General features: G+C 39.8%; 1 long non-coding RNA gene across 1 annotated transcript in view; it reads left to right on the top strand.

The window, feature by feature from the left end:
- LOC149916669 (uncharacterized) overlaps positions 1-25,370 on the top strand; it is a 53,444-nt gene that overhangs the window by 12,463 nt on the left and 15,611 nt on the right. Inside the window, exon 3 of the long non-coding RNA XR_016469815.1 lies at positions 23,280-23,403. This is a non-coding gene — a long non-coding RNA (uncharacterized LOC149916669). The remainder of the gene's footprint in view (positions 1-23,279; positions 23,404-25,370) is intronic.

The following is a 25,370-nucleotide window of genomic DNA, read 5'->3' as shown; positions in this document are numbered from 1 at the left end:
ACTTTTATATTTACATCACACATACACACACATGATTCTGCCTACACACTGACTTGGTGCCGTGTGACTAATCAGCAAGTAACTATGATGGGCCTGTTAATTTAACAGTTCAAGTCAAGTTTTAATCTCATAAGAGTATTGCTACATCTTCATTTTATTTTACTATTTGCTTATTTTTCCTTTCTTTGATTTTTTCATGAGTAATACATTTGGAACCCAGTCAAATCTGGAAGCAGGTAAATCCTGTTCTCTGAAGCTGCATGTAATATTACTTGCCTTAGGCAAGATTTGCAGAGAAGCTCATTTCTATTAAAACATCCACAAAATTGACTGGAATCTACCTTGACCTTCAGGAACAGTCAGAGTCTGGATGCCAGTTATCTCCTAGTCAGGAGCTTGAGATTTGGGGTAACATAGCCCTGAACAGGCATTGTGAGTACTTGAAATTTTCTCTGAATCTTTTGAAAATCTGCCCTTGAGGTTAAGCTCTGAGCTGACTTTGTGGAACAGAGCGACTTCATTCATTTAGTCCTCTGGGCCTTAAATCTGGCTCCAGCTAGTTTCGCTTACAAATAGAGCTCAGCTTTGAGTTGAGGTTCAGTGAGGACAATAAGCAGAGTTAAAATAGACATTATCTGTGTTTGCCTTTTCAAAGCATTTCTCTGTAGAAGTTTTATAGACTCTGTTCACACAATGATGTTTCAAAGTATTCATGGAAATTTTCTCCCATTTCTATCACCTTAAGTCATACCATCCTCTGCTTGGTTTTGCAGAGGATTTTGTTAGGAAAGTCTTGGATTCAGAGCTCACACCTCAGGCAAAAAAAGCCTCAGTGTGTAATGAGAAAATTGCAGTTTCTTCCTCAATAGATTCTTCTGAGCAGCAAAGAAGCATGCCTTTCATGACATTTCCCCCTCTTCAGTGCCTCTCCCCTCACCCTTCAGAATATCAGAACTCCTTTAAACTCTTCAAAGTACCAGACTGCCAAGTGTCAGACAGGAGCGTAACACCACAAAGTGTTAGAGCTTCAGAGAGCCAGTCAAATGCCACAAAACATTGCTCATGTTCAAATGACGTTATTTTGGTTCTGAATGATTGTGCATTTGTCCACAACCACTTTCCTCCTTATTAATTAATCTCATTTGTTCACACTAGGCTACTTCTGCTCACGTGCATGTTAAAGGAATGACTGTATTTTCAGAGGATTTGAATAATTGGACATTTGTTTTAATATAGATCATTAAGTGCATGCCACATATTAGCTGTTATTTCATTAATTATTCGTCACATATAATCTTAATTTAAAAAGTTCTAGTTATCCAGTCATCCAAGGATGCTGTCACGCAACTTGTGACATAATTTCATAATCATTTTATGTTACAAAAATCTGTCACTGCTTCTTGGAAGATGGTGTCACCTGCCCATTTTTTCCCTTCATCCTACACGGTCCCATTTTTCAGCACAAGAATTCACTTGGTCTTTCAGAGAAAGAGGCCAAGAATATGACCTAGGTTAAAACTAACACCACAAAGGGCAGACAAGCACTTGTGCTGGTGCACAAAGGAACTGGCAGAACAGGGAGTGCACAGGAGTTTCTGGAGGAGAATTCATCTTCTGATGGTCTGTGTAAACTGGAACTGATTGAGAAAGAAGATTGTAAGATGACTGTTACCCTTGCCTGAGGAAGAAATGGTGCACAGCCAAAGCAACAAGTTTGTGACTGCCCTAGATGGCAAACGTGTTTTAAGTTCTCCTAGATGTGGGTGCCTCCTCTTGCAAGGCTGAAGAAAACCTCCTAGGTGCCCTTGGGAGGCCTGTGGTACCAGTAGTCTCCACCACAGCACCATATGCTGAACACGCAGGTAGGAGTGACAGCGTGGTCTCATATAAAGACACCAGGCAGTGGTTTTCCATCCCCACTGGAAAAGCTGGCCTACCTTCATCAAAAGAAAAAGGTTTAAACCAAATGACCACTTTGTATTAACTTTGAAGTTAAGCTTTCTGTTCAGTTTAAGAAATTTCTGCCTGTATCCCTAGTGCTGTCACCATGCTGCATTTCCTTGTGTGTTTACTACCCAGACTAATTGCTTGGACTGGTAGCCAATCTGTGCCACTGCAGGGAGAGGAAAACTACTGTTTTTAAAATGAAGGTTACTGGCTAAAGAGCAGCATAGTGTAGTTGCAAACCCAGCACACTTCAGAGCTCTTAATGTGACAAAACTGAAACGCACTGTCCAATTCATTACCCTTACTGTCTGAAAGAGTGCTTCTGCTGCTCAGCCAAGGTGTTCTTGAAACAGATAACATGCATCTGTGCTTTTCACAGGATAGTAAAAATGAAGATTAACCCTTGACCAGTGTATTTGTGCCGTGCAGGAATTTTCCTTCAACTCTGCCCCAGACTGGTTCATTTTACAGGCAGAGCTCAGCTGCTGGAAGATCTGGGCTTCTCCTCTTGGCATGCCTTATCTTTCCACTCTCCCTTTTGCTTTTCTTATACTGTCTTATGGATTGTTGACTCTTGGTTAATATACTTCTCCCCTGGCCCTGGATAACATGTCTGTTCTTCTGTTTCTCTTGACTCTGGAACTGAGGAACAAAGCAGCACATCTCAGCAATGCACGTTGTTTTTTGACCTTGGTAAATTGTTTTTTGAGTTTGATTTTTCTCTTTCCTCCTTCAGTATCTCCAGTAACCTCGAGTCTCTTGAGCTCCTCTCATCTTCTCTCCACAGTCTCTTCCTACTGTGTTCCCAGAACTGTTTGTCATGCAGACAAAGAGAAGCATCAATTTACTAGAAAGGGAATTGTATGTTTAAACATCACCAGTCCAACACATATTGACTTTTATTTTAAGAGGGAGCATGTAAAACAAATCAAATGTAAGTTTCTGGGGCTTTCTGCTTGGTCAGGCTGCAGTCCCTCCATCACTGATGCCTAATAACAGACTGTGGAACCCATCTCCATATGCTGACCCACCTGCAGACTTTCTCTGAGGATTTAATTTGTGCTGGATTATTTACATTACAGCCCTGTGTATTTGCACTTCTTTATCTCCAAAGTGGTACAGTGATAAACCTTTAGTCCTCTATTCCGCTTTGCATCTGAATCAGACCCTTTTCAGTGCTTTTATGGAAGGCATATCATGTCACTGCTTAAGCTATCTTTGAACCCACAAGCTGAAGGTGACCCTATGCTCCAAGCACACCTGCCATACTCAGTTTGTTTTCCTGTACCATGGCTGCTCATCAGGTACCAGCCTGAAACGTGCCATGGTTTGGCTTGAAAATGGGAGACTGTAGCACCCATGTGTGGAAACACCCTGGCATTACTGAGAGGTTCATACAGTATTGCAAAATGAGTGTCTAAGTAGACTCTAAGGCGGCTCAAAGACGAGCCCCCGACTTCAGGGCATGCATTGCTTCAGCTATCTAGGTCCCTTAGGCAAACAATAGGAAATTTAAGGCCTTTCAGGTGGAGATATGCCACAACTGTAGGGCTGATGACCCATTTACTTCCACTAGAAAGTCATTAGGATTAATCCAAAGCACCTGCAACCCTAATAAAGCAGGTTAGAAAGACGTTTGCAGCATCTCAGAGCTCAGTTTTCTCTGGAGCACGAGGGTAGAAATATGTCTAGTGTCCCAGTGAGATCTGTAAGGGACTAAGGAATTGTAGTTCCAAACGTGTTCTTAGCGATGAGCATGCGGTGAGTGTGAAGGATCACAGTCCTCTGACTGACCTATCCTGCTTCTGAGGATAGCCAAGCTGTGAGCAGCACTGCACAGAGAGGTAAGTATTTGTGTGTGCCTTCTCTAGGAGCCATCACAGTTGTGTGCTTGCTCAGTACTGTGTTTCTGTCTTTGTCCAGGTCTCTACCCAGTGTAGGAGGGTCTCAGTTGGAATTTACTGAGTGCTTTCCTGACTTTTTGCTGTTTGCCACGTGATTCCATCCATATGTTTGTTATGTTGGCTGCTCTGGATCACTTTTTGCAGAAGCCCGCCATATCTTTCTTTGTATTAACTTTGTACCCTGAGTTTTAATGCCATGTTGTTTGTGTCCCCTGCCATTTCACTTGCTATTTGTGCTCAAAAAACCCTTATTGTTGGCCTGTATTTATTGATGATTGAGCTTTTCATGGATTGGTGAAGAAGTGTGTGCTGCTTTTGATCATGGAGGGAATTAATACAGGAAATCACTACAGGTTGCTGACCTTTTGAAATCTTAAGCATGAAGCTTTCTTTTCATTTGAGATCTTATTGGAGGTTATTGTCAAAACATAGACAAGCTTTTCACAGTGCAACGTACAATTCAAAAAGGTTTTTTAAGTGTCAATGTAATTTTCAGAGAGGATAGGATGTGTAGCAGAAAAAACTTAAACACAGTGTTAAAATTTACTGTAAGCTGTGCTAAAGTAATACTGGAAACCAAATAAATGAATTACTGTCTCCCAGCCAATCTATTGTTACAGGTTGGTTTGGTTTCCCCTAAGAGGAAGTGATAGCAGAAATAGCTGATATACTTAAGAAGAAAGAATAAACCTTGTTGAATGTGATGAGCTACCACATGGTGTTAAAGACAATCGCAATGTAAGGCATGAAACAATCTTTGATTGCAAGACAGCTTTAAGGGCCCGAAGAACTTTGTGCTTAATGTGCAAAATGAAAATGTATAGTGCTTGGCTGGCAATGTAATTTAGCTTGCTAATTCTGTTGGTAGCTCATGGAACTGACTGGTGTCATCCATGTTGCTCTTGCAGGCTGTCTGGGTTCTGATTAGGAGGATGCTTCTCCTAGTGGATTTGATGCTTGGTAACACGTTGTGTATTTTTATTTCTTGACTATATACAGGCAGTCCAGTCAACATGGTGTAAAGCACTTTTCGTATGCTGTCATTCTAAGAGTGAGACTGTATTTTGCTAATTTACTGGTAAGAGGCTGTAGTGACTTCCTGGAGAAATCTAGGTGACATTATAAGACTTTTTTCTTGAGCTGTCTTCTGGTGATGTGCTTTTAAACCTTGAAGTTCTCACAAAAAACACACTTGTTTTTAGGAAGTATTTTAAGTTAGACAAAATAAAAATAGATAACAAAGGAAATGGATATTATTAAAGAAAACAATGAATGTAAGTTGCAAGCATTCATGTAAGCAGTACGAAATGGAGGATATGTAACTGAGATCTTAAAATACTGCAGCCTCCAGGTTACTTTGAAAAGTGAAAATGAGAGCAAATACTAGATTTTTATGAGAAGCATTGTCAATCTGCGTGAGCAACAGCATACACCTTAAATTTTCTGTTCTTCACAGTGTGAATTGAACACTAAGGTATGAAGTGCTGCATGGTGGTGGTGTGAGACTCTTGGAACTGCTCATGGAGACTATGGCATGGCCAGGCCTCCGTTTGCATTCTATCGATTGCCAAGGTCCAACTCAGCCTTTAGGGCTCTGTGCTGCCCCGGAGCCTTGTTCCCAGCACAGTCCCCGAGTGCAGGCAGCTCATAGTAGTCATAGCCTGAGTTTTTGCTTCTCTCACTCATTCGATTTATCAGGTGTGTAGCACTTCTTACTCTAGAGGTCAGTATAATGTTAAGAATGGAAGTGGTGCAAACTCGATTCTTGTTCCCCGATGAGATGTTCCAGAGTGAACTCTAAATTATACTCCTTCCAATTTAAGATGGAAGAGAAATTTCATACTAGGGAAATGTACTTGTAAAAGCACAACAGCCAATATGGGAAGCTCAGAGGGCGTTAAAGAAAACAATCATTGAGCCTCTTTGTTGAATGGAAGTTATGAATAAGCTAGTAGTAATTTTCTGAAGCCATAGACAATAACATAATGTGAGTGGGTGATGGAAGAAATTACATAGGGTGAAATTTAGAGAGCTGACAGCAGCCTATGCATCACTTAAGACCTATTTCTGAGGGCTTAATTGCAGCTTAAATAGCACACAGGACTTGTGCTCATCTTCTGAGCACAGAAACAAATTCCACTGAGAGCACCGTGAGCGGAACGTGGAAATTGTAATCTGATCAGCTGTAAAACTCCTGCTTTGGGGAAAGGGTGTTCTGTACTGAGAACAGATGTTGGCAGTGTAGATTTATGTTGTAGTACGTACATTATAAAGGTCTAGCGCTGTGTTTCACCATAGGATGCAATGATCTTAGTCCAAAGAGATGCCAAGAGAATATCAATCTTTAAACAAATGATAAAATCAAGTAATGAGCACACTGCAGGACGTTGTGATTATCTACTTCATTCGTGAACTATGTGGCTGATAACACTGAAAGCAGTCTCACGAGTGCTTTTGAGGCATTTATATTACTTTTGGGCTGACTGTCCACAAATATTCATTCTTAGTGGTCTGAAGGCTTATAAAAAATACATTTTCAGTTTTGTTGTATGGCTGTGCAAGAGAAATCAGAACTGGAGAGTCGTGTATTTGCTACAAAATGGTTGCAAGCTACTTCAGTAAAAGAAGATCCAGAGAAACATCAAGGTGGAAAACCACTTTGCATAGTGAATATTAAATGCTTAGGTTTTCAGTCAGTTCCCAGAATGTTTAGAAAAAGGTATGGTGGTAAAGCCGAACCCACTGAACTTGTCCTTATCTTTACATGCTTGGATTTCTTGTAATATTTAACTTTTTCTTTGCATTTCCTGGACTTAGGATTCTTAGTTCTATGATAATCAATGTTCCCTCGTAATGTATTTTGACATATGTTCCTGATAAGCATTTACCACTTTAAGTTCTAACAAAGGTTATTTTGGTCAGAAAATAAAAAGTAAATGGAAGTAGTCTCCCACTGGCTCTTCTGAAAGCAGAAAGAGACAAAATATCAGGAGTATCTACACTAACAGCACTTTTCAAAGCACGAAGCTCTATGGGTTTAACTGTTTTCTTTTTAATTGAGAAGCAACCTGCAAATCATTGCTGTTCTCTGAAGAGATCTGCTATTCAGATGTCTGTTAAATAGTTTGCACGCATTCTATTCTGGTTCAGGGTTTGTTCACAAACCGTTCACAAATTGTCTACTTTTATGATTCACAGTGTGTGATTGGACATGTGGTATATTTTCTGCTCTCTGATTTAATGACTGAAACATTTTGACAGGGAATAACAAATGGTGAATGGCAACTAGTAAACAACATACAACTTGGGGCATTTGCAAGCACTTTCAAGAATATTAGCAATCGGAAGAACGTTACTGAAGTCTGGGTTGCCTGACCCCTGTGAATGACAATGATTCATATCTCAGCCATCTAGCTACAGTTGTATTTAAGTCACTTTGTCATTGTTTACCAAGATCTACAAAGTCTGCATGGAAAATCACTTACTATGAATGGTGCATTTTTTTCTCAATTCAGACCTTACGCTACTTGTAAGTAGTCTAATAGTGAAACTTGCCCACAAAGGAGCAAATTCTCAGTTAAATACATGTATAATTAATGAAAATAACACACCGTCCTCTAGAAGGACTGTTGACATGGATAAGTGCCATATGCTTGTGTGAGGTATAAGCACAGTGCTACAGCTTGTGTATCTGACTTTAGAAATGCTGCATCTCTGAGATACAAAGCTAACGTGTTCATTTAAAGATGCCCTGTTACTTTTCTCCAGGTAGAAAAGCCCAGCTTTAGTTGATAAACTTAAGTCTCAGTTTCCACACATTTCTTCACTTCTTTAGCTTGGTGATTGAAAAATGACACTATTCCAATCCAGAAGGCTTTGAAATGATGTATGATGTGATTCTCACATGGAATATTTTTAACCTTTTTTTTTTTTTTTGCATGTCCTAAGATCCTTGAACTGTATAAATGATTAAGGTTTCATAACACTGCAGGCAAAATTCTTTCCCTTGATCTGAGCTGCAGATATCCTTTGCATTTTCTGCACACATGGTACTTTCTTTTCCATCAATGGGAATTCCACGTGCTGAATAAGGAAGAAATATTTGCATTCTGGATAAGTGCCTTATTTGGGCGCTTTTTCTTGCTTACTTGTGCAAAACTCCTTCTGACTTTGATCTTGTTGGCGAGCTGCCTTTTGGATGAGAATCCCTGGTTTGAGGAGTTGGTAAATGGTGTTTTAATGACAAGGGTCAATGATGATTGCCGTACCATTTTTCTTGCTTTCCCCACCACAAACCTATCATCTGAAGTAAGGCACTGCAGTTCTTTTCAGAAGATTAATAGTTCTCTGCTAGTAACAGATTTTCCACTAGCCAGAAAGCAGTACACCCACTGATGAGTTTATCATTTGAACTTTGAATCCAGTCGGGAAGTTGAGATGTAAACTCTTCTGTGATGGTGATTTGTGGTATATTTCCAGTTTTCAGGGTCAGGTTATTAACCAGTGTAAGAGTGATATAAGCACATGTCGTTGAGAACATGAATCAGAGGAAGCATCTGACAAAGACCTCACTGTGCAGGCAGCTTTCCTTGGAGGCTGTGCAAGTCTGATGTGTGTCACGAGGCTCCAGGTGTCAGGCTTGAATACACCACAAGTATTAACAACCAGTGTGTGTATATAAAACTGTTCTTGGCTGCATTTTTTGGTGCTCAGGATTTTATGCAGTGGCCTAAGGAAGGATTGTCATTTTGTTCAAAGTTCTTGGTTTTTCTTTGCTTTTCTCTATTGATATTGGATAGTCTTTAACTTTTTATGTAGAATGAATACTTGCCATTTTGTATTTGGTAATCTTGTTATGTGTTCCTGTTAAAATGAAGGTACTGAGAGAGTATAATCATCTTCAAATTTTGAATATGTGTCCTGTCATCCTGAAAGTTCTAAAATGTAGTAAGAAAACTGGGAAAAAAACTGGTGGTGTAAAAAGAAGTATTTGAGCTGTACAAAAGTGAAACCGTTACTCGTAGAAATCTCTGATTTTTCTGACAGGTTTCTGTCCTCAATTGGAATAAAAATTGAAAATCCTTATGAACAAGAAGTTCTGTAGAACAGTACAGTGTAGAAACACTTAGCCTTTTGTTTAGAACCAGTATAATGTGACACGTTTTGGGAACATGTTATGAGAATTGCAGTTTAGGTGTCCCTTGCCTCCATTCGGCTTGCAGGGATTAGATGTTCTTGCAGCATGGTCTGTCCCATGACACGCTCTATTTTATGGCTCCCACAAAATACTAAACACAGAAGAAACCAGAAAGTACTTCCTGTGGCAAGTTTTCAATCTTGCAAAATATGGTTTTGGTGTATTATTTTTTCCCCCATTACAAATTGCTTTGAGGAAAACCTCCCAGCTAGCTCTGAATAATAATGAGTTCAGCTTCTTATTTAATAGACATACTCAGTTATGCTATGGCAACTTCTCTTTTCTGAACTGTTTGGTCTGAACGAATCTTTAGAGCACAGATAGAAAAAGCCTGTCCTTTAACAGCACTTGAAATAATGCTGCATCCCTCTTCTGTGCTGACTCCTACTCAAAGAACTTGATGTAAGCTGCAGATTTGGGTGTGATTTAAATGCAATGAAGTCACACAAGTTTTGTGGTCTAGGTAAGTAGCATGTGAGATTTAGTAGTACGTGGGTTGGACTTGAGAGAAGAAACATTTCTGTTCCATTGCAGTGGCTTAAACCATGCCCAGAATTGAAGCCTGTTACTTGCAGCTCTGCCAGTGACTTGTCTCTCTGCTTCTGCATAGGGATTCCTCTGCTTTCCCTAGGGAGAGAATGTAGATCCTATTCAGCAGCTGTTGTCGTGTATTTACATATCACTGACATGCAAACACTAGTTCTCTAAGTAAAATATGCATAATAAAAATTCTTCATATTGCATGCACTTAATTCTGCATGTTGAAAATGGAAGAGGCTGAAGTGCCAGGAGAAGGAGCCCATCCTCACAGCATCCTGCCTCCTGTGAACACTTTGCTGTTGCCGTGAGATGGTGCAGCAGCCTCTGCTTGTGTCACATGAAGTCCTGCTGCCTTTGTGGACGGAGCAGCTCAAAGGCTGGCATATAAATTAAGAATGAGTAATTGGAGAAGATCCCCACTTCTCTAGAAGCAATACACAGACTAGATAATAGGCCTTGGAAAACTAACGAGATGATAGGGTTTCTAACTTCACATTTTCTAATTGCTTCAAATGAAACCTATTAGAAACAGCTGGTCTGATTCTCAACTGATATAAATTGTCATGTATTTTTCAGATTTAAATAGCGCTCGGCTGGCCTCACCCAGATGTAAACTCTGGCCTAGATTATGTGATAGCTATTGGCTTTGAATGGAAACTTTAGTGCTACTTTTATAGGCAAATTTATTTTAATGTATTATCAGGAAAATCTAGCACATTTCTAGATATCAGGTGTCTGAAAAAGTAATCACCAGTGCCAGTCTGCTAAGAAGGCAGAATAAAGCAATGCACGTGTATCCACATCGTTGTTGCTTGGGGCAGCAAACTGAAACAGAAATCCATGCTGTGTGCTGGGGACTGGTTATGTAGGGCTGGGTGCACTGAGCCAAGGGTGTCCTCAGCTTCCTGGCTCCAACAAAAGAGAAAGGCATGGTACTTCAGGGGTGCCAAGATCCTTGTAGAATTGCCAGTACATTAAGATAAATGAAAGTAGCTTTCTAGCAAGGGTAAAATGATTGATTTAAACAGATTTATCTGATGTGATACTGTGATTCTTCTCTAAAGTAAAATAAGCAAATGTTTCCTTTTTCTTTCTAGGATAGATTCTCACTTATTAAATATTCAGAAGAAATCACAAATCTGGCCCTTACTTAATTGGGATTTGGATTAGTGTTGAGCAGTCCATTGCTATGGCCTTTTTCACCAGCATTGTTCTATAGATTTTTTTTTTCTGACCCACATTGAAAGAATTCTTACTCATGGGTCTAAGGCCTAAGGGAATTGGGTTGTGGCATCTGAAGTTGACAGTGATGCAAAATTACAAGAAGGCCAATTAGCCTCCTTCTCCTTTTCCATAGTGCGTTTATTTCATAAAGTGTGTGTGGGGGTAGGAGGGAGGATTAAAACTGGATTGAAGTGGGAGAAACTGTAGAATTTTTTTTTCCAATAACCATAAGCTAACTACTTACCTATAAAAGACCTATTGCCTATAAAAATGATTTCTATTTCTGACCTAATTTAAACTAATTTCAGAACAGTCAATGCCACTATACGTTGCTTTAGAAGAAAAATTTGGAATGAGCTCACTCAAGGAATGAAACATCACTGAAGTTTGTAGATATTTGCAGCTGTGGGACTCATTTTAGGGAATAAATTGTCTGAAAGAATTGAATTCCAAATTACTTCCTAAATTAATGACAGTTTTCCTGCATGCTTCTAGTTTTACACAGTTCCATAATCAAGCAATATGGAGTCACGTGAGTAATTAAGGTTGTAAACCTAAAGCCCTATAGTACAGGCATCAATATAAATATACTCGGCAATAAAGGATTGTTATGTTAATGTGTGTATTGATTAGTTACAAAATTATTAAAAGGCCTCTGTTGAAAAGCACAAGGTTTATAATAGGACGTCAGTTAAAATTCTTATATCACAGACAGCAGATCTTTTCTCTGATAAAACAGCAAGTTAACAAAATGAAGCAGATTAAAAAACTCCAATGAACTTGTTCTTTTCATTTTTCCCAATATAGAAGATGTAAATAACTGTGTTACTACTATTAACATATTATTCCAAATCATGTTTCATGTTAACCTTGTGATAGTTGATCACAGCTGCTCTCAGTTGGAGTTAAGGGATATCAGATAAATTTAAAATTGATCATAGAATTTTAAAGGACTTGTTCTATCAAAATGGCAATTTGAAAATGCATTTTATTTGATGATACCATTCTGAAAAAATGGACAGAGTACATTAGGACTAAAGCCTAAGTAGAAAAATACAAACTGAGTGACTGGCTTAAAAGCCATATGAATTAATAGGCCTCTGTGAATATTAGACTCTATATTTCAATATCTTAATTATCTTCAATATTTCATGCTTTTCTGTCCAGTCTTAATGACTAAAATTTATGGGAGGATACTGCCCCCCCTTCCTTGTCAATCCTCAGTGAGCTTTTTTTCACCTGCAGCTTATGTTATTCTGTTGATGGCCACATTTCTCAATGTGGATACATTTAAGTATTCAGAAATCATCTGTCACATTCACCTCTCTTCCCTATGATCTCTTCCTCCATTTTTTTCTTTTACACCAATGAGCTCTGCTGCTTTTAGAAGTTTCATCAGATGAGTGCTGCTATAGGTAAAATGTTTGTTTATGTGCCAAAAAGTTGATGCTCATGTTCATTGGATTAGAACAGTTCAGCTGATAGAAACGGATCCTCACTGGGCTGAAAGCATAAGGTGTTCTGCTGATACACACCAGAGTTTGTGGGGCAGGAGGTCCCCTAGATAGACATCGCTGTTTTTATGTGAAAGCAGGGAATGAGTAGAGGAAGGAAAAGCAAATACAGTGCAAAACATTCCCTTCTTCACATTTTGTTTCCTTCTGCTGTTCTCAGTAGGCTGTCATCTTCCCTGTCACGGATGAGAAAGACAAGCACTGTTTGCACCAGAATCTGGCAGTAAATCTCCTGCTTGCTTACATGGTTGCTCCCATCTCTCTTTCTGGATAAATTTGCAGAGTAGCTGCCAGTGCCATTTATCAGTGAGTAGGTCTGAAGAGGGAGCATTTGAATGAGACACCTGCTTAGAGGCAAACATGGAACCTTTTAAATCACAGACCTTGTGCTGCTCTTTATTTTAGGACTAAAAGAGAAATATGCATCTCAGTATTTACTGCCTTTTTATTAGGAGAGGCTGCTTGCTATTTCTTACAGATTTTATTCATTTTAATAAGGCCACATCTTAATCATCTGGGCTGAAATTAGGAAATATGCTTAAGATCTTATCCACTGAAGGAAAATGAAAAGTCTGGATTTGCTCCTTATCTAGCTGAGAGCATCAAGCTGACAGACTTGCACGAATAAGCAATCCAAATGACAGTGCAAAGACAACATGGCTTGACTTGTCTTCCCAACCAGAGAAGAGTGGTTCTCACTGTGGAAACACCAAATGTCTGTGACTGAGTCTTTCATTCATCTATCTCTCTGTGTCCTTTGTGCTGAGCGAAGACCATGGACACCTCCTGAGGATGTTTTCCCAGTCTGCCTGGTACCTGAAGTGAGAATGTGCCAGGACTTCCCACATGCATTTAAACCCACTCGTGGGGGTTGGTCCCTTCCCCTATGCATCTGGTGTTCAGCCTTGCTGATGCGTTGGAGGTTTTGGCAGGACTTGAACTGCCAAGGTCAAAGGTTGTTAAGATGCTGGGACTTGTGCCACTAGGCACCAAAAAAACTCAGCTTTCAAGGCCCTGTCACAATTTTGTGTGGAAAGTAATAATCTTAAAAACGTGGAGGAACAAAGGGATTTTTTTTCCGTTTTAATCCCCTTACATCTCAGTTTTGCATCTGTGAAAAGAGAACAATATAGCTTCGCTTTTATGAGCAGCAGTATGTGTTGTATTCCTCATGAATCATGCAAATGCTGTGTGATGTCCCATATTCTCGTAAAGTGTACAAGGAAACAAATAATGCTATTGTCAGAGCACAGCAGCAACAGAGGTGGGAGGGAAAAGGCTGAGAGATTTTTCCAAGTGAGGAAATGCAAGTAAAGCACCAAGTAGTTGCTCTTCATGCAAATGTCTTCCCCTGTTTTCACTGAATGAACAGAGGTTTCTGAAGGAAGGTGATGCGAGACGTACAAAATTTAAGTTTCCTTGTATAGCAGGATGGAATTAAGCAGTGACAATGCTGATGTTTCTGTGCTTTCAGTACCAAATTAAAATTAGATATTTTCAGCTGACTGCAAGCCCCATGACAGGCCTTGATGAAACCGTACAGTGGAATAAGTGTTAGCAATGTTTGGGGATCCCCTGGCTGATGGACCTGATTTATCACAAAATTGCTTTTTCTGGTGGCCCACTTGTGGCATGGCCTGTACTTGCAGGCTGTTCGCTTGGGTTCCTGGTCCTGGCTAGTGATGGAGGACAGCACTTCTCTATAACTGTTTTACCCTTCCAATCAGCTCAATTACACTTCAGTGCAAGAAACATCTCTCTGGCTGTTCACATTGGTCCCATGCTCTCCTACATCATCCACATCTCCTACATCCCACATCACATAATCAGTTTCATAAATGTTCATAAAATCAGAGTGCTCAGTAGGTGAGTTGCCAGACACATTGCTTGTCTGATGCTGAAATATTTTAATTCCATCTCCCTCTTGAATATTTTCACACACAATGGAACATTTTGGCAGTGTAGATATCCTTGAGCCTGCTCAAGTGTGGATGTTCCTGTTCTGCTGCTATAAAGGCTGCAGATGAGAAGAGGTGGTATGACTCAGTCTTATTAGAAGGTATTAAACTACTTCATCTTTTATCCCTACAAGCAAAACCCGAGAAAGGCTGTGGGTGGCTGTAATGTCAGTGTCTCAATTTTTTTTCTTTGTGTTTCTGTTGCTCAATAAACATTAATGCACTGTAGGAGAGTTAGAAATTTTATTTAGCTGGAGCTGTAAAAGTGCTTGTTCCTCTCTAATTTCATCTCATTTTTTCCCTTTTACCGCTGATGACTGGCATCATCTGTTTGTCTCCTGGAGGGTTTTGAACTCAATTATGATGATTGTCTCTTGCTACCCTTGTTTTCTGTGCACAACTTCTATATTCCCATTGTCTTAGATTAAATTTGCCCATATCCAATCCCTATCCTTAGCAAATTTAAGCCTCAGTATGGGAAAGAATGATCCTAATTTTTAATATGGGAATTTTTGCTGACTAGGGAACGCTGTGAGCTTTCAAAAGCAACAATGTTGTTTTCCTTAAAACCTCTATAGATGTTCTTGTGCTTTCTGCTCTTCTTGTAGTCTCCTCAGCCCAAGATGCATAGCTTATGGTTTGGCACCTTGGTTTCACGGTTCATTAAAAAATTGCCTCTTCCCTGGTGTTTTCACTCATGAAAATTCTATTTAATTTAAATACACACCTAAATTAGGACCAGGTCTTAAAACATTGGGGTCTTATGACTGTGTAACAGAACTGCTTTTTCCAAAGTATGCGTTTTTTTCCACACAACCCTCCAAAATTAATATTGTGTAAAATTAAACTTCAGTCCAAAATGCAGGAGGGGAGGATTTTTAATGAAGATTTGCTGTTAGAATATCTTCTTATGCCAAGTGTAAATGAAATAATTTTTAAACAAACCAGAAATATCAGACTTGTTGTTTCAAGCTATGAGATTAAAATATGTACTGTTTTTTTTTTTTTAAGCTTGTGTTCCCTTCTTTTATTAAACCTCTGAGGCAATTCAATGATTTGATCTGGATTTACAAATAATTGCAGTTGAGAAAGATCTTTCTCAGAGAAAAATTTTATTCACAAAAATACTTGCTTGGCTCTAGCCAAGTAGCATATGGGACTGTATAATTTCTCTCTGCAGGATGCGTTTAACCCCAGGTGATGAGCATACTGTCAGCGCTTAATAATTCTCAGTGGAGAATGTGTTAGGAATCATGTTGTTCCTAGGACCTCAGCTTATTTTATGCTTACTTGTAATGGATCCTTACCTGAGGATGCTGGGCTGCCTTCCACCAGTTCCTTTTTGTGCTCTTCAGTTGATGGCCCATGAAACACACCTGCCAAGGAGAACTGTGCAGCAGAAATGATCTTCAAACCTCAGGCTGCCATAAACCGAGCAATCAGTATGTTCTTTGTTGCTGAACCAGGCTTCTTTTTAAAATTCCTTACTGCTTTCTTACTGCCTACTGCACTCCTGTAGAAATCAAGGGTAGGGGAATGATATAATGTTTGGTAGTAAATTGGAGAAATTATGAGCACGGGGTTCCGCACTCCCTAAGAGCATTTCTACTGTGCTGTGTTGGAAGAAACCAACCATAGGTCCATCCTTACTTCAGAGTACACTAATATATTCATTAAAATGACTGGAGAAATGAAGGATACTTGGATAACTGAAGTTCTGATACAATATGTAAGACTGAATGAAACATAAATTAATTTAAAATGGTTTGCAGACTTACAAAAGGTTTATTCACTGCATGTAACATGCTCACTAAAATAATATCCTTTAATGTGCTGAACTCTCCATGCTTTTCATGAAGCTGCATCTAATTGTACTGCTCAGAGTTGGCTAATTCTGCTACTGCTTTCCTTTGAGAGAAACAGCATTTCAAGACGTGACTAACACTCTAAGTAGTCATTAATTCTTAATTCAGAATGAAAATGAAACTTTTTTATTATATATATCAAACTGAATACCATACAGACACATGCAGTCAGGTCATTAATTTTGACATTAATATTGGTTAATATTAAATGTTAAGGGGAAGATGGGGAAAAAAAAACCCTTAAAAATAATAGCAACAGCCAAACAATTTACTAATATAAATATTGGTTTTATTGACAACTACATGTTAATGTATTATTACAAGGCTTTGTTTGTACTGCATGATAAAGCCCATTATCTGGGAATATTTCACATTTGGACATTAAGAACAAGCTTACAATCATACCTATGTGAGTGATCCACTACTACTTTTATGTCAAGAATATTGAATCTGACAGTTCTTGTTTTTTTGTTTGCCTCAGTGAAAGAAGGTAGAGATGTCTGTAGGTCATTCTTCAAGTAGACTTTTCTCTTGACAGTTCCAGCTAGGCCTATTTTATGGGTCCTGTGGGCTCCGCAAGAGAGAACCCATCAGACAGACTGGCACTGTAGTTGTGTTTTGTTACTGCTGTGGTTGTGGAAGATGCCCTAATAACATGGGTTAGCAGAGATCTGTTTAGAACAGGTCAGCTTGACACTGTATGCTCCTGGATCCAGCTGTGTCAGGGATGTGGTGGATGAGAACATTTCAGAGTCCTAAGGAGAAGAGATGCAGTAAATCATGCTTCTGTTTGTTATCCCTGGGTCCACTTGACTACTAAAAGTATTTGGCCAGATTTAGGCTTGTACGATTTTTCTGCAGCAATGATGTGCCCATGGCCATGAAGAGGCACTTAAACACAATACATGCATGCAGGTACCTTCCTCCAGTGAATGTACTGACTCAGAATTTTATCTATATTTTATTCAGAATAATGGCTATAAAGAGCAGGTATATCATGAATACATGGTGAATATAAATAGGAATACATGTATAATCGTAATCAGATTTATATGTGAAAGTTTGTGCCAGAACCAATGATGGGGCATCCTGATGATTGCTTGTAAAGAAAATTTAAGTTTAGCATCCCTTCGTGCCTTTGATCTTTGCATCGGAACTGATAAGTAATGAATTCTGGAAGAGGCTCTCTGGGCATTTTATGTGCAGCAGATTATAAAAGGAAGTAGTGTCTTTGAAGGAAGGCATGAGTTCACTACAAATTGTTTATTAACATAGGAAGGGGGTAAATTAGTTTAATTCATTTGATATGTAACATAATGAGAAATGCCATGAAAGCCCAATGAAAGTGACAAAGACAAAATCATCCTGATTGGTGGTAGGGATTGTGCCAGGAGAGGTGGAGCGTGGGGTCTTCAGGCTTGCTTATCTAGAAGATGAGAATAAAGAAATCATTTAGAGAATAGGCTAATAAAAGTTCAAAGGCCCTCTGAAGACATGCTCAAAAATATTCCTTCTGAAGATCTGGAACTGAACCCAAAGACTACTGGAACATTTTAATGCGGGAGATGGTATTCATCTTAAAAACCATCTCTTTGCAGCCCCTGAGCATCGGACTGAGCAGCTTCTTTTTCTTTTAGTCCTCTTTTTGCATGGCCTGGCATTATATAACTCTTGGGCAGCAGTCATTGGAAATAGGCTTACCTGATCCCTTGTGATAACTGGAGATGAGCAGCGTCCTAAAATTAAATCTTCTAATGAAGAGCTCGGGATGGGAATTTTGCCTGTTCAAAGGCCTTTCCACCTTTCTATTTCTTAGAAACAGTGCTGCACAGAAATCACCAGCTGTCTGACTGCCAGCCTGGTAACAATACAATTCTTTCCAAGCTCCTGACCAATTTTTTTTTCATCTCTGGGATTGGTTGTTCCCTGCCTTTTGTGTTCAGAACCTTAGAATAAAGGTAATGAACTTCAAACAATAATTTCAGTGCACCTCTAGCTTCTGTGCTGGTAATCAAGGCACAATGTACTGCTGAGGATGCGCTCTGTATTATGCAACTCATTCACCCTGTAATTATCCCTGATTCCCCCCCATGTTGTAGCTGAACAGCTACAGATGCTGACATGACTGTTCTGTGTGGCTCCTGCTGTTTGTTAACTGCTGAGATTACAACCAAATTGGTGGTGGTGAACTGGGGTTCAGGGCTGCACAGATTTTACAAATTCAAATTCATTTGTTGTCAGAGTTCTTGAGAATATGTCCAATAGCTGAAGCTTACAGATCAGATGCAGGATTTGTATGGTCAGGATCTTATAATATTTCCTGGCTGAAGTGCTAAAATACTTTAAACCTGCCCCTTCCTCTTGGTTCTTCAGAAGCTGGCCTGGGAGGTTGCTTGAAACATTAAGTGATTCCAATACTACTTCAATTTGGAGTTTTTCAGAGGTTAACTGAGTGATGGATTAAAGGAGAAGGGGAAAAAAAAAATCTATCTGAAGCTGCCCACTAGAAGTGTGGAAAAGGAAGTGCAGCAGGTATAGCCAGAACAACTTAATTGTCTTAAAAGAGGGGATCCAATCCAGAGATCACCACTTCAGCCTGTCCATGGCTCTCACCCTGATGGCTGTGCCCACCTCTCTGCCCCACTGTCTGCTAGCAGCTTGCTGCAGCAGTGTGCCATGCTCTGGTACTGTTTGTGCAGCTGTTGGCACAACCAGCTGGGGTCAAACAATCAGAGATGATAGGCTGTGACCTTCTTTGTCCTTCTTCCTGTACCCTGGACCACTTACCCTATTCCTATTGTATTCCATTTCTTTGGAAATGACTCTTCCTTTCAATCCTATTGTGGGTGCTGGTGTCAGTGGAAGTCTTGTGTTCCTTGAAGGACTTTGGATCAGTTCACTGATGTTGGATGTTAAATGTGGTCTTGCTGGAACGCACTAAATAAACAAAACTGGTGCAGACTTCCAGAGGAGAATGGGGGAAAAAAGTAGTGATATGGATAAATGCACCCCTGTGTAACATAGCCTCCATTAAATTCAGGATTCTGAAATATTCACCATTATTGATTTCTATTTCTCCTCCTGGATTTCCAAATTGTAAAACAGAAGCCATTGCCAAATTCTGCTGCTTCAGTCAGTGCTACTGTAAGGCTTTGTTCTTGTGTTTTTGCTGAGCAATGTTGCCCCTCCTCAGAATGCTGTTCCCCAGGCAGCGGTGCCTTCTCCTATGAGCCAGGAAGTCAGCTTTAAACCTGGAGATGTTTGCCCTCCGACATTATATGGCAATATTCTTCTGTGCATATCCTTGCCAGGGCAGTGGTGAGCTGGACAAGTGCACAGGTGATCAACAAGCCGTAGCCAGTATTTCTAGCTTTTTTCTTTTCTGGATGGACTAAACAAAACATAAGGCAACATGGGCATTTGAAGCATGATCTCTTTCTTACGGATCACAAAGCTTGTAACCTTGGGTTAGATTCTTTCTTGTACATTTGTTTAAATTTTGTGTAATAACAGTCGCTATGATGATAGCAGTTACCAGCTAATTCCCTGCTGAATGCAATTGAAGTTACATGAGCCAGGATGCTCTCAATGAGCCTTTCACTTTTTTTTTTTTAATACTTAAGCATTTTTGCATTGTGAATGTCAGGAACACTGGCTGGCACTGTGATATTATGAGTAAATGAAACATGAAATAATTCTTACCTTAATTTGTGTTTTTGAAAAAGATCTGAAGCACAGCTCTATTAGACAGTTGAGCTTAGTGAGAGAATTACAACTTAAAATTTTTATACTTTGCTTCTTGTAACTAAACATGTCAAAGCTAGAAGGGAGAAAAGAAATGTAGCAAGAATTTTGCTGTGCTGTAAAGCTTCATTGAAACAAATGTTATTAACAGAAGTTGTTAAGCAGAACATATCTATTTCAATGGAGAAATAATTATTTTCAGGTAACAAAGTAAGTTAAGCAAACAACTGTAATATTAAATCATGACAAATGCCAATAATGTACAGCTTTAAAATTAAATGACAGGAGGAAACAACAACATGAAATAGTGCAAGAAGTATACTTGTCTGTTGTAGAAATAGCTGTATTTTGGGATCAAGATTTGGGCAGAATTGCTGGTCTTGGAAAATGAGGAAAAAAAAAATCATTTACCTGCTTTTGTTTTTCAGATGCAACCCGTGAGTTTGGCTTTATGGGATTAACTTCATGTGCAAACACAACCTTATCCAAAATTTCACCAATTCACTGAAGCAGTTTCATTGATTTCCAACAAATTCTTGACTTGAATTTAATTAAAGTGTAGTTGTTGAACTGTAACCAATGATATTTGACTGCCGATGGGAAAGGTGAATTTCTCACTTCATCATTCCAAACTTGAGTCTCCGTGAGATTATTATCAAAGTGTGCTGTTAGAGGGATTTCTAAAATAACTGAGACAAAAGCTGACAACCTAGACTTGACTGCATTGCTTTGAAAATTTACAATGTCAAAAAGGGTAAAGTAAGTCTGAATGACAGAAGCATTGCTGTGCTTAAAAAAAAAAAAAAAAAGCCCTATAGAAACCAAAGTTACTAGGAGTGTATACCTATGAGCCCTGTATGGGCTCTCATTCATGCACTCCTCCTGTGGGTATAATTATGGTATTTGACTTTTAAATCTCTGCATGTGCCAGCATGGTGATGAATGGGATAATAATAATTGACAAGTCTGATGTTACCCAGCAATGATGCAGTTTATGCTTTACCACTGTGTTTTAATGCTATGCTTCATAAAAGACAACAAGACTTGCTTTAAGTCTTAATCTGTCACTAGCACTGTAATCTAGTCAGGTGAGCTGTACTTCCTTCTTGCACAGATAAAATAGCATAAAAAGTGAATAATTCAGAGGAACTTAGAAGTAAAGTTTAGGAAACAATTTCACTGCATGCCACTCGCTTTTGTGCTCTATACCTGGCCTGGCTTCAAAAATGCTTCTTCATTGAGGAATTTCAGGCTGTCAAAATTAGGAAGGATTTTTGTTTGAAGAGGGAAGTCGCCTTTTTCTCTCTGTGCTGAGAGGGAAGCTCATGTTGGAGACCAGCTGTGGCTTCCATTGACATATCTGATCTCTGCGCAGGCACACTGGCAGGGATGAGATGCAGGATGTGCTTCTATATCCCTATATCCCTGTTTCTTACTATTTAGGTGGTAAACCCTTCTGGGCAAGGGCCTCCCTCTCCTTTGTGAAAAATACCAGCAGCCAGGACTCTGTACATGACGGTCATTTATTTCTGGTTGAGAGTGACAGTGTACTGAATGGATAGGATAAACGATGGCTGCCCTGAAACACTGATTGCCTTTGAGTAGGGACAGCTTAGGGCCTCTTTGCAGCCTTGAATGTTGCTGCTTAAAAGCAAGCAGAGGAAGAGTGCAGTGTGCTGAGGAAGGGATGCATGTGGTGCTCTCTGAAGAGCTCTTGCTCATCTTCCATCACAAGTGATAGGTTGAAGTTCTCTGGCCTGTTCCACACTGCTGTAGCAGTAGCATGAAACTCAGTTTCAAGCGCAAAGTATATATCCACAGCTGCAAATCTGGTACAGGACATAAAGTCTGCTGTCCTTTCCTCGAAAAACTATTGCACTGCTTGGAAAGCCATGAACAACTGGATAAATTACATTTATGCTTATCCATGCCATAGTTTCTTAAAGTTATGGGCAGTGTCTTCACTGCCTGGTCACTGCAAAGTTCCAGCTTCTGCTGTTGGCTCCAACAACTAAAGATTTAATTTCAGAGATACGTATAAAAGGTGAATTAATTTTCCCAAATGTTAAGCCTGAAATATCTGGTTGTTTGACCTTCCAGCTCAGTCAGGACTGGCTTGAACTCAACCTCCTGCTAAATGAATACTGCCTATTGATTTCAGACAGCCTTACACCAGTTTGAATATGTTTAAAAGGCATTCCTTCAGCCTTCCGAGGGTTATAAATCAAAGTATTGTGGGGCTGTTGGGGGTGGGCTACCTGGACAAGATACTCCAAACAGGCATCCTTTGTGTGGGTGTTCCTTAACAGATCATATTTTTCACGTGGCAAGGCCAGGTTAGAGGCCTCATCCAGGGCAATCGGGGCTGTCAGATAATATTTTTTGATAATAAGTTTTAATCTTCATTTCTGTGTTTCTGTTGGAGTGGAGCTGGTAGAAAATTTTAGACTAAAAAGCAAATGTGTTTCAGTCTTCCAGTGGGGAAAAATTAGGTTTTCTTTTGTGTTTTCTTTATGGGGGAAAAAAAGTTTTCGGACACTCTTTGGAATATAGGATCTTTGCATGGCATTTCAGACTTCCCTGGAAGTGGCTGCATTTCAATGGCAAAAGATAAAGTAAGCATTCAGAATACTCTAGGTTGTAATAGTCCTCATATATAGTTACTGGAGCTGACAGATTAGGTTAAAGTGAGTAGTGTTAAGGCCAGTGTGTGGTGAGAATGTGATCCAAAAGTTGTGAAACACAACTTCTTTTTCACTTTCTTAGAGAGAAAAACCCAAGCTGAATTCAATGAGGTTTCTAAATATGATGTGATAGCAGTAGTTACTTACTTAGCCTATATAATCTTCTTGTATTTCTGATATAATTCTACCCCTTTAAACACATCCACAACATCTACTTATTCTCTTTTTCCCTTTCGATATGTAGCTTTGTTTTTAATCTTTTCCTCAGCAATTCACTTGTAAATTAGAACAAAACAACTGTGTATTTACTTTGTGCCTTTGGTAAGTTTGGAAGCCTCAAAAAGAATTAAATTTTGTGCTTCTGATGATTATGGAATATTTTCATTTTATTTTTAATCCATCATTGTATGGTCAGCCATTCTTTACAGCTGTTACTACAACCCTTTCTCGTCAATTTGTCCTGAGTATGAGGTGGCTTACTTGGTTATCCCTCTTCCAATTTAAGTTTTCTCATCCACGTAATCAAGACAAGCTGATCAGCAGATGGGAAATAGCTACCTCCATGACTTCTGCAGTCTTTTCTCTTTGACTGTTCAGTACCTGGAAAGCTGTAACTACAGGAGAGTGAAATCCTCAAAAAAAAAAACAAACCTGTTCTGTCTCTAACTGATAATAGCTTTGTTTAATCTTTGTTGTTTTCAGGTATTTCTCCCCTGGCAACACAGATGAGCTGGTCATGAAACATCTACAGATGACGTCTAGCCTTGAAAATGCCTGTAAACTCCATACCTTGACAATTTTCAGCACCATTTTCCAGAACATTCAAGTAGGTCTGCTAGACTTTTTTCTTTTCTTTTAATGTTTCTGGTATCTTCTAATCATTTATTCTACTTGGTGTCTTTTATACTTGATAATAAAATGCGTGCTCATCCTTAGAATTACAAATCTCAAAGAAATGCTTAAGTTATATTTAATAAGGCATTCATTGAACAGTATGTTTTCCAAATGCTACAAGATTATTTAAAAAGCGTAATGACGTTTGTTGGCCAAGTAATTAGTGCATTATGCTCTCGGAGATCTGTAAAATTTGTAGTCGATGTCATTTAGTATATGACAACCAAGAACTATTGTTATCAAACTGCTGGGATTTGTACTGTTTGTAGGCAAGCAAAGACTGTGAGACAGGAAATGTGGCATTCGTGGTTTAGTGCATGCTTTGAGCTATTGGAAATGTTTAGAGATGACACTGAACACCTTTCTAAAATGCAGACTGTATTTTAGATGTAGTAGACTGGTGAGCTTGGAGAGGTGTGGATTTGTTTCAGAGTAAGACTTTTTGCAAAAGATACTGTGAACTTAATATTCTTTTATTTTGGTTGAATACAGTTGGATGCTCTAGGAAGAGTCAGTGTAATAGTAAGGATCTTCTGGGAGCTGCATGTCAGCTGTCTCATTTTGGAAGAAAAATAATTTTGGGACATCAGCAAAAGTTTAGATCACCTAATTAAAAAGTAAATTAGGTAGACTGACTTAAACAGTAAATCAATGGACTGATAACTGTAGAAATGTTTGCTCCATTGTGAGGATGCTGTAAGTTTTTAAAGTTACACTCTGAACATTTATATAGAATTTGCTTAAATTTGAACTGTGGCCTGGCAGAATGAACAGGAGGATATCACTGGTATGGCTTTGGTATGGTATTGAGTTTGGGCACAAAGAGGTGTTCCTTGTTGACTGGTGAGGTACCAGAAGACTGGAGGCTTGCCAATGTGACTCCCATCTACAAGAAGGGCTGTAAGGAGGACCCGGGGAACTACAGGCCTGTTAGCCTGACCTCGGTGCCAGGGAAGGTTATGGAGCAGATTGTCTTGAGGGAGATCACGCGGCAAGTGCGGGACAACTGGGGGATCAGGCCTAGCCAGCATGGGTTCACGAAGGGTAGGTCCTGCTTGACCAACCTGATCTCCTTCTATGATCTAGTGACCCGCCTGGTGGATGAGGGAAAGGCTGTTGATGTAGTCTACCTAGACTTCAGCAAGGCCTTTGACACTGTCTCCCACAGTATTCTCCTGCAGAAGCTGGCAGCCCGTGGCTTGGACAGGTACACTCTTGGCTGGGTAAGGAACTGGCTGGAGGGTCGAGCCCAGAGAGTGGTGGTCAATGGAGCTAAATCCAGCTGGCGACCGGTCACGAGTGGTGTTCCCCAGGGGTTGGTGCTGGGGCCTGTCCTTTTCAATATTTTTATTGATGACCTGGATGAGGGCATTGAGTGCACCCTCAGTAAGTTTGCAGATGACACCAAGTTGGCTGGAAGTGTCGATCTGCCTGGGGGTAGCGAGGCCCTACAGAGAGATCTGGACAGGCTGGAGAGCTGGGCTGAAGCCAATGGGATGAGGTTTAATAAGACCAAATGCCGGGTCCTACACTTTGGCCACAGCAACCCCAAGCAACGCTACAGGCTTGGGGTGGAATGGCTTGAAGACTGTGTAGAGGAAATGGACCTGGGGGTGTTGGTTGACGCTCGGCTAAACATGAGCCAGCAGTGTGCCCGGGTGGCCAAGAAGGCCAATGGCATTCTGGCTTGTATCAGAAGCAGTGTGACCAGCAGGAGTAGGGAAGTAATTGTTCCCCTGTACTCAGCTCTGGTGAGGCCGCACCTTGAGTACTGTGTCCAGTTCTGGGCCCCTCACTGCAAGAAAGACATTGAGGCCCTGGAGCGTGTTCAAAGAAGGGCAACAAAGCTGGTGAGGGGTCTGGAGCACAGGCCTTATGAGGAGCGGCTGAGGGAGCTGG

This window comes from Phasianus colchicus, chromosome 10, assembly GCF_987193195.1.
Source record: "Phasianus colchicus chromosome 10, bPhaCol1.hap1.1, whole genome shotgun sequence".
Classification (NCBI taxonomy): domain Eukaryota; kingdom Metazoa; phylum Chordata; class Aves; order Galliformes; family Phasianidae; genus Phasianus; species Phasianus colchicus.
Note: the sequence above shows the minus strand (reverse complement) of the source record. Positions and strands in the feature narration are given on the sequence as shown.